We start from the raw sequence: 15,697 nt of genomic DNA, 5'->3' as shown, positions 1-15,697 counted from the left end.
TATGATGAAAACAGTCTTTACAGCTGACATAAGGAAATCTTGAAGGATTTAATGATCAGATCGAATCTTTTATATTTCCTATGTAATTTGCATGCAGCCAATAAGAAAAATGATAAAGGCATGCAACCAATCAGCAAAAGATAAGTATTAAGCGGAAATGAAGATTGAATATGGATCGTAGATCCAAACCTAACCCTAAATCCTCAAATGTCTTTATAAGGAAGATGATATCTCATAGAGAAGACATGATAGAGAAGGAGATGATGAAGATGATGATATAGAGGAGAAGATATAGAGTGGTTGATATACTATTTTCAGAAGTGAAAGATATCAGATCACAAAGGATCAAGATCAGACGAAGCAAAACAGAGCCAGCATTCAGCAATCAAGGATTGTAAACTATTAGGTTCATTTTACCTAATACTTTCTAGCCATTGTATTAGCATGGAAATCCTATGGTGATAGCTTAGCTTAACAGCTATTTCATTGATCCTAGAGATAGGTGATTAAATCCTTTAACAGGGTGACACTTCATGTTAAGTGTTTGTAAATCCTCTAACCAGGTCACTATTGACACAGTGTAAAGCCTTTAACAGGGCAAACCATCAGAAGTGGTTAAACAATATTGCTGCAGTAATTTTTGTGGGTATCATCCCCACCCCAGTTTTACCTTCTTATTCCTGGAGGGTTTCTGGGTTCCCAATTTTAGGTGTTATGTGTTATTGATGCATGTGTTAGTTTCATGTTTACTTGATGTATTTACATGCATGCAATTTATTTCCACATAAAAGTTTTATAGGACAAATTTTAGTACTTCTGATTCACCCCCCCCCCCCCCCCTCCCTCTCATAAGTACTCTTTCCACATTTGAATATTCCAACATTAGTAAAGGCTGTAAAAGCTTTCAGATGTTACCTAGTAGGTGCTACTATTATTGCTTTTGTACCTAGTGCTGCAATCAAGGATATATTTTCTCAACAGGAAGTATCAGGCAGAAGGTGTAGATGGATCAATAGAATCCAAGAATTCAAATTTGATATATAGATAACTAAGTTAGTAAGGGGTCAAGGATTGGACAAACTCATGGCTGAAGCTAATCTAGAGGCTAATTAGATAAATCTGGTAAATGATGATCTTAGAGCTGACTTATGTGACATGGACCAATGTGATTGGTACACCAATGTCATATATTACTTGCAACACATGGAAGCTCCTCCCCATTTTCCTGAAAATGAAAAGAGGAATACTAAATTGCAAGCCATCAAGCATGTAATTGTCCAAAGCAACCTATGGTGAAGAAATTTTGAGGGAGTATTGTTGAAATGTGTTGATAAAGAAAAGGCAAAAGAGTTCTTGAAAGAAATGCATGTTGGAGTGTGTGGGGGACACTATACGGCCAAAACTACTGCACATAAGATAATGAGGGCTGAATTTTGGTGGCCTTCCCTTTTCAAGGATGCCCAAGTTATGGTTAGGAAGTGTGACCCTTGTCAGAGGTTTGCTGGAAAACTAAAGTTCTCAGGAAATACTCCATTGAAGCCAGTGGAGATTCAAGCACCTTTTCAACAATGGGGTCTGGATTTCATAGTAGAGATTTTTCCCAAGTCTAGCACTAGCTATTCTTGGATTCTGGTTGCTACTAACTACTTTACAAAATGGGTAGAGGCTATCCCCACAAGAAATGCAACAAGTAAAGTTGTCAATAATTTCCTACTAAATAATATTATTTCTAAGTTTGGTTGTCCAAAAAAATTGTAACAAACAATGCTATGTGCTTCAGGTCTGAGGAATTCATTAAATTTTATGATAAATATGGAATAACAAGGTAATCATTTTCTCCATATCATCCACAAGGGAATGGACAATCTGAGTCCACAAATAAGAGCCTGTTTAAGGTCATTAAGAGAACCTTGGATGTTAATAAAAAAGCATGGGATTCCAAGTTACAGTTGGCAATATGGGCTGACAGAGTAATTGTAAAGAAAGCCATTGGTGTAGCTCCATTTGATTTAGTGTATGGTATTCAAGCTAGAATTCCTTAGAACAACTTGATGGGAATTTACAATTACATCTAGTTGTATGATGAAGATACTACAGATGAAATGAAAGAAAGAATGGATGAATTTGTAGGACTGACAGAAACCAGAAGAGAAGCATCTCTAAAGAACCAAAAGTTGCAACTACAAGTTAAGACACTCTATGATAAAATAGCTGTAAGTAGAAAGTTTGAAGATGGAGATTTAGTCTTAATGTGGAATGCTAGAATTGAGGATAAAGGAAAACATGGAAAATTTGATCCTATTTTGTTAGGCCCATATCTAATTGAAAATACTTGGGGTGAAGATTCTTATATACTCAAAGATGTATTCGGCAGTATTCTTGAATTGTCAGTTCATGGATAGTTCTTTGATGGGGACACAACCCAAGAAAAAAATGGACACAACAAAAAGGGAAAATTATATTAACTAAGAAAATAAGCTATTACAAATAGTATAGAGAAAATAAACTTCAGAACATGCCCTAAGGGCTTACAATAGCATAAATCTGGAGATAATTTCTCCTTTCAGTACCTCCTCTCAAACTCCACTCCGAACTACCTTTTACAATGCCAGAAATCTCCTTAAATAGACCCTGGAGGGTTAAGGACTAGGAGTACATTCTAGAAAGTGCTAGTAGGCATCCACCAACAAAATAGAAGGTTCCAGAAGCTGTGTTAGAAGTCAGTGCAAATCTAGAAGAATCCAGAAATGGTAACCGAACTTTCGGGAGGCATAACTTTTGAATCGTAGCTTCGATTGACGAACCGATTACATTTTTGGAAAGCTCTCGAAGCGCTCTATAGCCCTATGGACTAGCTTTTCTTTTCCCCATTTTTTGACCCTTTTCAAGGTCATTTAATGCCCCAAACTTGACTTTGAAGCATTCTTAGGAGGTCTCCAAAACCCAAAAAAATGCAATAACTTTCAAACCGTGGGGCCTATTGACTTGATTCTTTTTCTGCAATGCTCTAAATCATGATTACATTCATCTGGCCAATTCAAACCTTCTAGTTTACCAAAATTATGGCCCAAATACATGCTCCTATTTTTTTGGGATTTTCAAACGCACTGATAGTGGAACTGTGAGAGTTGGAACCTTTATTTGACCCAAATGGGTATCCAAAAATGAAAACACATCAAACAGAAACTAAGTCTAAGTACATTTTTTTGGGTGACACAGGATTGCCCTTATACCTCTGGATGCTCCTGCATCAGACACCCAGGGTAGATTGAAAAGTGACCCTGTCACTTTATGGATGGTAGAGGAAATCCTAAATGGGAAACCTTAGCTACTGAAATCCAAGTTGAGTCCTCGATCGGTCGTCCTTTCTGACCAAATACTCTTCATACTGCCTATTTCTGGTACTCCTACCCACACGATGATCTAGAATGTCTTCTATCTCCTCCTTCTTAGAAGCAAGAATTGGACATGGCTCTAACACTAGCTCCTCATCTGCACCATCAACATGATACTTTGTTAAATCTGCAATGTTGAAAATGGGAGAAATGTGAATACCATCTGGCAGCTCCACCTCATATGCATTCCCTGAGTCATGTTTCCTCAAAATTTTGCAAGGGCCAAATTTTTTCATTTTCAGCTTTTTTTAAGTACCAACTGGAAATCTTTCTTTTCGTAAGTGCACCATGACTAGATCGCCTACTTGGAATTCCTTATGTCTTCTCCTTTGATCAGCCCTAGCTTTATATTCTAGATTCATCTTGGTAATGTGTGCTTGAACTTCCTCATGTAGACGCTTGATATGTTCAGCAAATTCTTCCGCTTCAGCACTTGTCCTCTCCCCTTGCTCTATCTTCCTCAATTCTGGTGTAGTCCTTGGGCTATTCCCATATACAATTTGGAATGGCGATTTTCCAGTACTCCTATTTATAGATTTATTGTAAGAAAACTCTGCTTTTGGTAGAATCAAATCCCATCCCTTGGGCTTATCCCCAACTAAACATCTCAGCAAATTGCCCAGACTTCTGTTTACCACTTCTATTTGGCTGTCAGTTTGTGGGTGATGCGTGGAACTGAATTTCAAGTCTGTTCTCAACTTCTTCCACAATGTCCTCCAGAAATACCCCACAAATTTAGTATCTCTGTCAGAAACTATACTCCTTGGAAGACCATGTAGTCTTACCACCTCTTTGAAAAACAAGTCTGCAATATGGACAGCATCATGAGTTTTGTGGCATGGAATGAAATGTGCCATTTTGGAGAACCTATCAACCACCACGAATATTGAGTCATAACCCCTTTGTGTCCTTGGCAATCCAAGAACAAAATCCATACTTATGTCCTCCCATGGCCTTGATGGAATAGGCAATGGCTGATATAGGCCAGTATTTTGACTAAACCCCTTGGCAACTTGACAAACTTGGCAACTCTGTACAAACTTCTTCACATCCTATGTAATTTGAGGCCAAAAATAATGTTCTCTAAGAATGGAAATGGTCTTATCTTGACCAAAATGTCTTGCCATCCTTCCACTGTGTTTCTCCTTAATCAGATTGTCCCTCATGGAACTCCTTGGAATGCACAATTGACTACCTTTGAACAACATGCCATCCTGAATCAAATAGTCTAACCACTTGGTTCTATCTATAGCAACAGGTTCTTTACAAGCTTTCCATGCTTTAGAAAAATCAGGATCCTCAAGGTACAAATTCTTGAGTTCATCAAACCCAACTACTTCAACCTACATTGTTGTAAGAAACAACTGTCTCCTACTTAGTGCATCTGCAACCCTATTAGATTTTCCACTTCTATGCTTCAACACAAATGTATAACTCTGCAAGAATTCTACCCACTTCATATGCTTCTGATTCAATTTACCTTGGCTATTTAGGTACTGTAATGCCTAATGATCAGTATACAAAACAAATTCCTTTGGCAATAAATAATGCCTCCATTTCTTTAAGGCCTGAACTATTGCATGGAACTCTTGATCATAAACAGAATACTTCTTCTTTGCATCATTCAATTTTTCACTAAAATATGCAATAGGCTTACCTTCTTGGCTTAATACAGCCCCAATAGCGTTGCCACTGGCATCACAATCCACCTGGAACACTTTTCTAAAATATGGAAGTGCCAACATAGGTTGTTTTGTTACCTTCTTCTTCAGCAATTCAAAACTTCTCACAACTGCTACAGTCCATTTGAACTCTTTTCTATCCCCTCTTATTGTATCAGTTAGGGGTGCACATATGCCACTGAAATTCTTAATAAACTTCCTATAAAAAATAACCAGACCATGAAATGATCTGACCTCAGTAGCGGACCTTGGAGTAGGCCATTCCAAGATGGCTTTTACCTTCTTCAGATCCATTTTGAGACCTTTAGGTGATATAACAAACCCTAAATAGACTAACTCCCTTTTTGCAAAGTTACACTTCTTCAGATTAATTAACAATTTCTCTTCCCTTAGCCTTTCAAGGACACTATGAATATGCAGTAAATGTTCTTCCAAAGTCTTCCTAAAAATTAAAATATCATCCAAATAGACAATAACAAATTTTCCCAAGAACTTCTTAAGTACCTCATTCATGAGCCGCATGAAGGTGCTTGGGGCGTTCGTCAACCCAAAGGGCATGACTAACCACTCATAAAGACCCTCCTTGGTCTTGAAGGCTATTTTCCACTCATCTCCTTCTCGAATCCGTATCTGGCGATAACCACTCTTCAGATCTATCTTTGTGAAGTACTAAGCTCCACTCAAGCAGTCCATAATATCATCCATCCTTGGCAAAGGAAATTGGTACTTGATGGTGATCCTATTTATAGCTCAAGAATCTGTACACATCCTCCACTCTCCATCCTTCTTTGGTGAGAGTACTGTAGGTACTGCACATGGACTTAGGCTCTCTTGAATCAAGCCCTTCCTCAACAACTCCTGAACCTGTCTATTTAGCTCCTCTGTTTTAGTAGGAGTCATCCTGTGAGCAGCCTTGTTAGGCAAAATAGCTCCTGGAATTAGATCTATCTGATGACTGATTTGTCTTATTGGTGGCAATCCATCTGAAACATTATCAGAGATTATATCTCCAAACTCCCCTAGTAAATCTAAAACTTCAAATGGTATTTCACTACTACCTTCTTTATCTTTCATAGGAATCAAAGCATAGCACATATGCTGATGTTTCATGCCATCTAAAAACTTCCTTCCATCAACAAGACAAATCCTAGCACTGCTACATACCTTCTCATATTCCTTTTTCATGGGCTTCAATTTATGGCGAACTCCATCCTTTGTGAGAGAGTATGTGTTTGCATGTCCATCATGCATTGCATGTCTATCAAACTACCATGGTCTACCCAACAATAGATGGCAAACATCCATCGAAATAACATCATAGAGAACTTCATCATGGTAACTCCCAATTTTGAATTTTACTAAACATTGTTCACTTACCAGGACCTTATGATCATCTTTTACCCAAGCAATCTGATAGGGCTGTGGATGTTTCTCCCTCTTGAGCTTTAGCTTACAGACCATCTCTTCTGATACCAAGTTATCAGTGCTACCACCATCAATGATCACGTCACAACATTTATCCTCACACTTGCATCTGGTACGGAACAAGCTCCTCTGTTGTCCAGGTTCAATCTCACCACTTAGTAGGACTCTTTCATTTACCAAGGTCTCTCCTTTTTTTGCATCCTCTAAATGTAATGATTGTGCATCCTCATCCACATGAGCAACCCTAGCTTGGCCCTCAGCTCTCCTATCTGTCTTTCCTTGTCATTGAGAGCATTCAAAGGCACGATGACCTTCTTTATTACAATGGAAATAGGTACCATGGAAGCCTCCTCTTCCTTTCCCACATCCTCAACCTCTTCCTCTTTAATTTCCAAAGTCTTGATCATGGGAGCGGTTGAAACCCTCATTCCTCTAGTTCTTGCTAGTACCCACATCTTCATTTTTGTTTTGGATTTCATTGCGGCCTCCAGATGATCTACTGCTTCCCCTTCCTCCTTGACCGCACCCTCTTTGTCTTCCTTCAAACCTTTTATTCAGCTTCTCTTCAACTTGTAGGGAAAACTGGTATGCCTCTTCAATGTTGGTCATTCTTACCAGACTTAATTCCTCCTGGATGCTAGGTCGCAACCCACTGATATAACAAGCAACCTTCTCCTTATTTGCTTCTGCATGTCCTGCTCTAATCAAGAGTCGGTAAAATTCTTCTGTATATTATTGGACTGATCTTCCTGCTTGCTTTAACCCATGCATCTTCTTAAACAGATTAAGCTCATAGTCCACAGGAATGAACTACTTCTTCAATTTGTCCACCATGCAATCCCATCTTGTGATCTTCTTCTTTCCTCTTCTATTTCTTTCCAATTGAACCTCTTGCCACTAGATTTTTGCATGGCCTTTTAGTTTGGCCTTTGTAAACTTAACCCTATCTGGGTCCCTGATATCCTCATACTCAAAGTGTTCTTCCAGTTCATTGATCCAATCGATCAACTCATCTGGTTTCAGATTTCTTGAAAATGCACCCACTTCAATTGTAGGTCTTTTCTCAAACTTAGTAATGGCCCTAAAGAGCCTTTCCTTTGCATGATTTAGAACTTCCCCATCAAATTCCTCTTTCGGTCCCATTACTTCTTCTTTATTGTCATCCTCACTGTTGTCACCTGCGGCAACATTTTCTCCTCTACGGAGCTCCTCTTACAATGCCTGTACCTGCCTTTGGAGGGCCCTAACCTCCTCAGGATTAAGAGCTCTATCCCTTCTACCACGCTCTCTTTGTGGAGGCATCTTCTTAACTCAAACCCACAACCACATAGTCCTAGTGCAAACTGTCTCACAGTCGGTGCTCTGTCTACACACTCAGGAAAACCAGCTCTGATACCACTTGATGGGGACACAACGCAAGAACAAAATGGACACAACAAAAAGGGAAAATTATATTGACTAAGAAAATAAGCTATTACAAATAGTACAAAGAAAATAAACTTCAAAACATGCCCTAAGGGCTTACAATAGCATAAATCTGGAGATAATTTCTCCTTTCAGTACCTCCTCTCAAACTCCACTCCGAACTGCCTTTTACAATGCCAAAAATCTCCTTAAATAGACCCCAGAGGGTTAAGGACTAGGAGTACATTCTAGAAAGTGCTAGTAGGCATCCACTAACAAAATAGAAGGTTCCAGAAGCTACGTTAGAAGTTGGTGCAAATCTAGAAGAATCCAGAAATGGTAATCAAACTTTGGGGAGGCATAACTTTTGAACTGTAGCTCTGATTGACGAACCGTTTACATTTTTGGAAAGCTCTCGAAGAGCTCTATAGCCCTATGGAAAATCTTCGCTCATCCCCCATTTTTCAACCCTTTTTGAGGTCATTTAATGCCCCAAACCTGACTTTGAAGCATTCTTAGGAGGTCTCCAAAACTCAAAAAATTGCAATAACTTTCAAACCATGGGGCCTATTGACCTGATTCTTTTTCTGGAATGCTCTAAATCATGATTACATTCATCTAGACAATTCACACCTTCTAGTTTACCAAAATGATGGCCCAAATACATGCTCCTATTTTTTTGAGATTTTCAAACGCACTGATAGTGGAACTGTGAGAGTTGGAACCTTTGTTTGACCCAAATGGGTATCCAAATATGAAAACACATCAAATAGAAACTAAGTCTAAGTACATTTTTTTGGGTGACACAGGATTGCCCTTATACCTTTGGATGCTCCTGCATCATTCTTGCAAAGGTATTTTTCTTGAAAAATACTTATTTTCTCCATGAACAGTAGTTTTAGGGTTTCTTTTTGTTTTGTATATTCTGTAAATCTTTGTTAGTATCCTTATGCAGTCTGGTTCCTTGTTTCTGTGTGTTACTCAGTGCTCTCTGAAGAAGTTGTCATTTTACCAAATATGTCGTCTGCTCTCCCATAGATTCTAATTTCTTGCATAGACTCAAGTAGTCTATCATCCCTAGACAGAGCCACTATTGGTCTAAATTTTTGTATAATAGGTTTCGTCTTGCCCGGATAAAAAAAATTCAAATTGTGATCCCTTAGTGGTGACTAGGTTACCAACTAAGTTTGTGTTATTTTTTGGCTAGTCCCTTTTTTCCTTTTAAATTTTCCTTGGCATAAAAATTCTTTTTAAAAAGGGGGGAAGAGGGTTAAGCAAGTGATCTTTATTCACCTTTGTTGAAATCATTGTTTTAATCCTTGTGAAAATGTTTTACCTCACCGTCGAATTTCCTTTAAATCTATGGTTGTCGTTGAGTCGCTAAAGAAAAGTGCTCAAAAGTTAAGCATCATGAGTTAGCAACGTGATGACACATGTACGTGGTCATCAGGAATAATAAATCTAGCATCCAAATAACTCCATCAAGTTGTTAAGTCGCTATCAGAATATACAAGCAAGTTGCCGGTAGCAACATAGCGAGGATGCAATCATTGCCAAAAGCCACATTCTTTTATGACTAGAAATGATTTGGAAAGCCCAAAAAAATTCTATCTAGGCTGTGCTACTTTTCCTAGCATCTATTTTCTGGTGGGTCGTTGCATCGCTAGCTAGGTATTTTTGTGTTTTCCCAGTAGCGACATAATGACTGACCCTAAAGTCAAAAACATGGCAAAACCTAAGATAGAGGATGATTAGAATATATGTATGTATGCATGTATATTGTACAAGCTCAACAATAGCAGTACCATGGACCCACCTCCTAGGAATGTAATACAATGATTTTTGACCATCAGATTGGGCCAAGATCAAGGATTTTTGTTAGCTCTCTATGAAGAAGTGCTCAGAAGTTAAGCATGGCGAGTTAGCGAGTGATGGCCCACCATTGATTCCTTGAAAATTCATTTCAAATATCTACCACACGATTGACATAAGATCAAAAGTTATCGCTAGCTCACCATGGAAAGATGCTTGAGGTATAAGAATAGCGAGTTAGCGACATGATGACACATGTCTGTGGTCATCCATGGGCCTAGTCTAAAGTGCCAACATTGAAGGAAAAGTGCAGGTGGAGCTATTCTATTAGTTTGATTGCAAATATGTTAATAATAAAATGAGCTAGCTTAGTTGTCATTACCAGATCGCAAGATTTTCCAGGAATCGACGGCGCATTTTTTTTTAAAAGGGGAAGTGTGGTGACATTCTGTCCTGCACATTTATGATGAATGGAGACTTCACGTGTGAGAAAAAAGCAGAGTATAATCTGTAAGATTTTCTTTTATTATTCATTATAGTCCACTCTAGTAAAGATTTCATTTTCTCTGAGCATAAGCACCCGTTGATCAAGTTGTGATTAAGCATTGGTGAAGATGTGAAAACAGTTCCATATCTGTTTGAAAGCAGTTGCAGAAGTTCAAAGGAGGATAATTTTGGTAAATCAAGTAAGTACTCGATCATAACCTCTGTAACATTTTAATTCCCATTATTACAATCAAGATGCCTCCTAAGAAATCATTCTCTGGGCAAGTTAACTATACGAATAGGAATGTCCACGATGATTTATTAGAATTACTCCCAGGATCCACTACAGAGTCTGCACAGGTCAAAAGATTAATTTCATAAAATCTTAGGCTTAAAATTGTTGATGGCTTATATGACAAGGGGAATTGGGTAAGGGATGCAGTAACCAATAAAACTAGCCTTGTTCTATTTAAAAAGTGGTTTTCAGAGAGGAATCTGTTTGCCCCTCATGCTAATATATGGAATTTTGACTTGGGAAAGTCAGTAGTTCCTAGTGTTTTCATGGACTCCGACTTGCTAGAAGACATTGCCAAGAACTATGACCAAGCCATTAGGGTTGTTAGAAGAAATGATGGTGTGCCTCTAGTGTCAATTAGCCCTGAGGAAATTAGAGAGGTTTTTCACTTAGAACCATTATCAAATTTCCACGTGCAAATCAATTTGTTGGAATTAGAAAAGGAATACAAAACAAAGAGATATATAATTAGGGGAGGTGCATTGAGGGCACACATTGGTACCATAGGAACTCTGCTAGTAATAACTGCAGCCTCTAAAGAACCTTTTAAGAAGAGCCTTTTCACTTCTTGGGCTGTAGAGATATACAGGACCTTGTGCTGTGTTCTTGGTGAAGATGAGAAGGATTTCATGCCAATTGACCTTATGTATATGATGATTCAAATTGCCTATTTTAGTGTAGATGTCATTTTTTATTTTTCCTCCTTTCTAGCTAAAGAAATTCACATCGGTTTGGTTGGAATTGCGAGAGGTAAGGTGGAGAAAACTTTTGGCCACTATTCCTTATTAATGCATATGTCCTTATTTAAAGGGGTAACATATTTTGGTAGTGAGATGAAATTGAAGAGAGATGAAAATGGGGAAACACTACCAGTCCAGTTGTGGAGTGCAGATATGACTTGGGATGCAAATAAAGCCAGTTTTGTCAGATTTGATAGATATTTTTCTTCTAAATTGAGATGTCTATTATTGAGTGATAATCCCAGGATCCCTAAAGTATTGATGAATCTCATTAGACCTATGGATAGCCCACATAATTTTAAAGTTTCACACAATTGGGGAGATATTATTCCTTACCCTATTTCTACAATTTTTAGAATTTATGGTTTTAAAGGGAGTTCTCGTGTCTTGCCTTACCAAGTGCCCCTAAAGGTAGGAATGGCAGAAATCTTATGGCAACTAGGAGGAGTAGAGGAAATGTTCTTGTCAAAAAGACAACTAGGGTAGATTTTACCTACCTACACAGTGGCCCATCAGTTTGTGATTACTAAAGGAGGATGGCTCTTTTTGTACAAAATTTTGGATTAGTATATGATGGCTGTCTCCCACCCCCATTTTTCTGATTATGAGGGATTTTTCAATCAGGCTCTGAGGCATAGGATCAAGCTGGGACCGGTAAATCATGATTCATATTACCTAGAAGACATTATAAGAAATGAATTTTCTTTTCAAGAACAAGAAACTAAAAAAGAAAAATGGAGAGTTTACTCTCGGGTCCTAGAATTTATTCATTGTTTTGATTAGAATTATAGTCCTTTAGACAATGCCAATACAGAGGCTGACAAAATAAACAAGCTCATAAATAACTTCCTTGCAATAATGGAAACCATGAATGAGAAGAAATAGTTTTTTATTAATTCTTCTCCTCGTAAGGCCAGAGAAGTCATGAAGAGGTTAGTTTTCACTCCTAATGTAGGGGTTGGTCAAATAATTGTACAGAAAAAACTTGGTTACACTATAATTCAGAATAAAAGGGCTTCTACAAATAAGGGCAAACAAATAATGGGATCCACCAGCATAGCTCTAGAGGAGACACCTGATGAGCCTAGCCCAAAGAGGCAAAAGGTAATAAGAGAAGGGTGACCTCAAACTGAGGAATATTCACCCACCCAATCTCCTTTGAGAATTGGAGAAGAGTAGCTCACAAGTGAGCAAGTTAAAGAGATTGGATCATAGGGAGGTTTTTTTATTACCCAAGAAGAATTGGATGAAGGTAACCCTCCAGAGCCTCCTCTCCCAAGCTTGTATCTAACAAGAGCTAATTATAGAGGCACGGAATTGGACCCTGTATTAGAACAAGCAAGTCATCAATTTTTGACTGATGACAATTTTGTAAAATCAAGAGCATTTTAGCAATTTGCATGGAGGACAAACATGAACATCTTTGAGGAGAAATGTAAAAGGATGAAGATAGAGCATCCAAAAATGGATGAGACTTCCATACAAAACTAGATTAAAGAAGAAATGATGAAGAAATTCCAGAACATTACTGTTGAAGAAGGAAGGTAAATGGTAAAGACCTCTAACATATTATTGTTGCCAAATTGGGATATTGCAGATGCCTTAATTTTCAATTCTATTTCAAGTAAATTGGAATTGCAAGACCCAAATAAAAAGGATTTCCAAGGAACTACATTTATTGAGGATCAAGCTACATTGGTCAGTATGTCTTTGAAAAGAGGATCTAGAGCTACACCATCACAACTAGATGAGTCTAGATTGATGGACAACATACTTGTAAGAAGGGTTGCTGACACCTCCCATGTATAGGCAGCCTATTGCAATGTGGATTCTTCCCAGTTTCTTTTGGTCACTGATAAGAACGAGGAACATGCCATGCTTAAATTACAAAGCAAGTATGAGACAGTGGTGGATGCATACAACAAAGAGGTAAAGAGGAGGATTGAGCTTGAAAATAAGCTATTGGAACAATCCACCAGGCCTAGAATAGCATACCCTCATCCCCCAGTAGAACCTTTTAAGTCTACCCCCCTCATTGAAATGCCAAATACACCCCAAGGGCCATGATATTACACTGCTGAGGAATTTGAAGAAGAAAAGGAAAAACTATGGGCCTTACATATAGAGTTGGAATCTAAGTATGAAGATAAACTAAGAAAAGCTCTTACATATCTGGGAGACAAAATTGAATGGCCATTAATCCATCATCAATTGGTTAAGGTGATTAACATTTGTGAGGAGTTAAAAGCAAATGATGAGGCTCTAAAGTGTATTGTGAACAAATGGGTAAGAAGGGAAAAAGCAATAACCTTTTTCTGTTTATCTGTTATAGATAATTCTCATGATCAGATTGAAAAAATCTTTGATATTGTTTCTGACCTTGCTGACTTTGATAGTAAAAGGACACATTTACAAAAGATAACAATAAGCCATTTAGAAAAATATAACAGTCAAAATTTAAAATTATTTCCTAATGCCCTAGATAAGAAAAATAATTTAAAAAGAAAAGAGGAATGGGTGAAAGAACTTGATGATGCATTCTATTTAAGAATGAATCAAGTAGTAAATGAAATTGGGCATGCATGGTGGGCCACCACAATAGAAGAGATGGTGAAAGACAAAATATTCTTTGATTCTTTAAAATAGGATTTTTTTTATATTAATAATGTGGCTGTTATATAATATAAAAAAAAAAGGATATTTTGCAATTCAATTGGCCAGATGATGCATTATTTGACAGGTGGATGGTAGAAATGGCTTCTAGTGAACAGTTGGATGCAGATGAAACTGAGAGTGATAATGTGCATGATGAGGAAGTCCAAATCACTGATACTATCATTTCTCAAAGCCAATCAGAAGAAGAAGACAAGAAAAACCTATCATTTTTAGTTACAAACCCGAGACCACAAGATGCTGATACGGCTAGAGAAAAGGACAAGATAGAAGTTGTTCCTACCACTCAAGATAAAGATGAAGAAAGCTTATAGGTGGAATTTAATGTGCCATCATCAAAACAAGCTTCATTGTTGGTTAATTTGGCAGTTACTTATGCAGGGAAAATAGATCAATAACCAATAAGCAACACTAGAACATATAACAGAAGCTGACTCACTTAGAAGAATGTTTTGATCTAGATATCTTCTGTTACCCACATTTTGTCATTTTGTGGTAGGTGTATGTAAATATTCTTTGTAAAGGACACCTGTCACTTTCTTTTAGCCTGAAGTTTGTTGCATCTCACACTATTTAAGTGAGATTCCAAGGCTAAAGATTGGTCTGAATTCTATTTTTCTAAGTAATATGCTTAGTCTGTTTTTGGTCCAAATTTTGAAATAAAGTTTATGATGTATTTTCTCAGTCAATTATCTGAGAATACATGAATATAGAATGAGTTGTGTTTCTTTTTGAAGGTCATTTTGAGTCTATTGTAAATGATATACCATTTTCAAAGAAAATGAATACAAATTGTGAATTGTCCCCATATCAGTTCTTTCTGAATCTTGTCTCCTTCCAATTACTTGGTTGTCTTGATATTGTATAAGTAAAGGCTTGTGCAATTGAATACAATCTAGTTAGGTTGTATATCTATTTATCATTGTTGTTAATTCAATGGATTAAATAAAAGCTTTGGTAAATGTGGTAAGGTTTCTTCAGTAGTGGAAAGGGTTTTGAATGATGAATTCTGATAAGAATTGTTGATAGAATTTGTATTAAGGAAACAAACTAGATCTGAGAATTTTCTATAGACTCTGAACTCCAATGGATTAGGCACTGATCAAATTGATTCAGCTGAAGGATAAATATATCATAAATGATTATCAAAATGCAGCATCAAATCAAATTTTACTTTTATTTCCTGTAGATCTTCAAAGCTGGCCAGCACTTGTCTGCATGGAATGTTTTAGCTTTAGTTAGCCACTATTGTTAAAAACATTTGTAGATCTATAGATGAATTCTTGGCCATATCTATTTTATGGGATGTGTTTATCAAGTTAGTAAGAATTATGTATACATTTGAGGATTTTGAAATGAGAATCAGAATGAAACTAAGAATAATCCTCATACAGTTGTTCCAGTTTTGAATCATCCCTGGGTATACCCACCCTAGTTTTGCAGAGCCAAAAGAGTAGAAAACCACCTTTGGTTTTGTATAAGTTGGATCCAAATGTTTTACATAGGCAATTGTTAACAAGAATTGGCTGACCTTTAGATTGTATGAGTATTATCATCTTGGTATTAAGCATTTTGTTGCTTAGTAGTTTTAGTGCATTTTAAAACACTAACAAGGTGTAGTTGGCTTGGTTTGATAGTCATCTTGGACCTTGTCCCTAGTTGGGGCTTAGCCTTCCTCTTCATTTGATCACTGGGAGTGGGTGCTTCCTCAGCTTCTTCTCCCTCAGTACCTTCAACAACTTGTGTATCCTCCTCTGGTTGATCTTCTCCCATTCCTTGTGTAAG

This window comes from Cupressus sempervirens, chromosome 8 (assembly GCF_028749045.1).
Source record: "Cupressus sempervirens isolate cs-2001-9-10 chromosome 8, ASM2874904v1, whole genome shotgun sequence".
Lineage (NCBI taxonomy): Eukaryota > Viridiplantae > Streptophyta > Pinopsida > Cupressales > Cupressaceae > Cupressus > Cupressus sempervirens.
Note: the sequence above shows the minus strand (reverse complement) of the source record.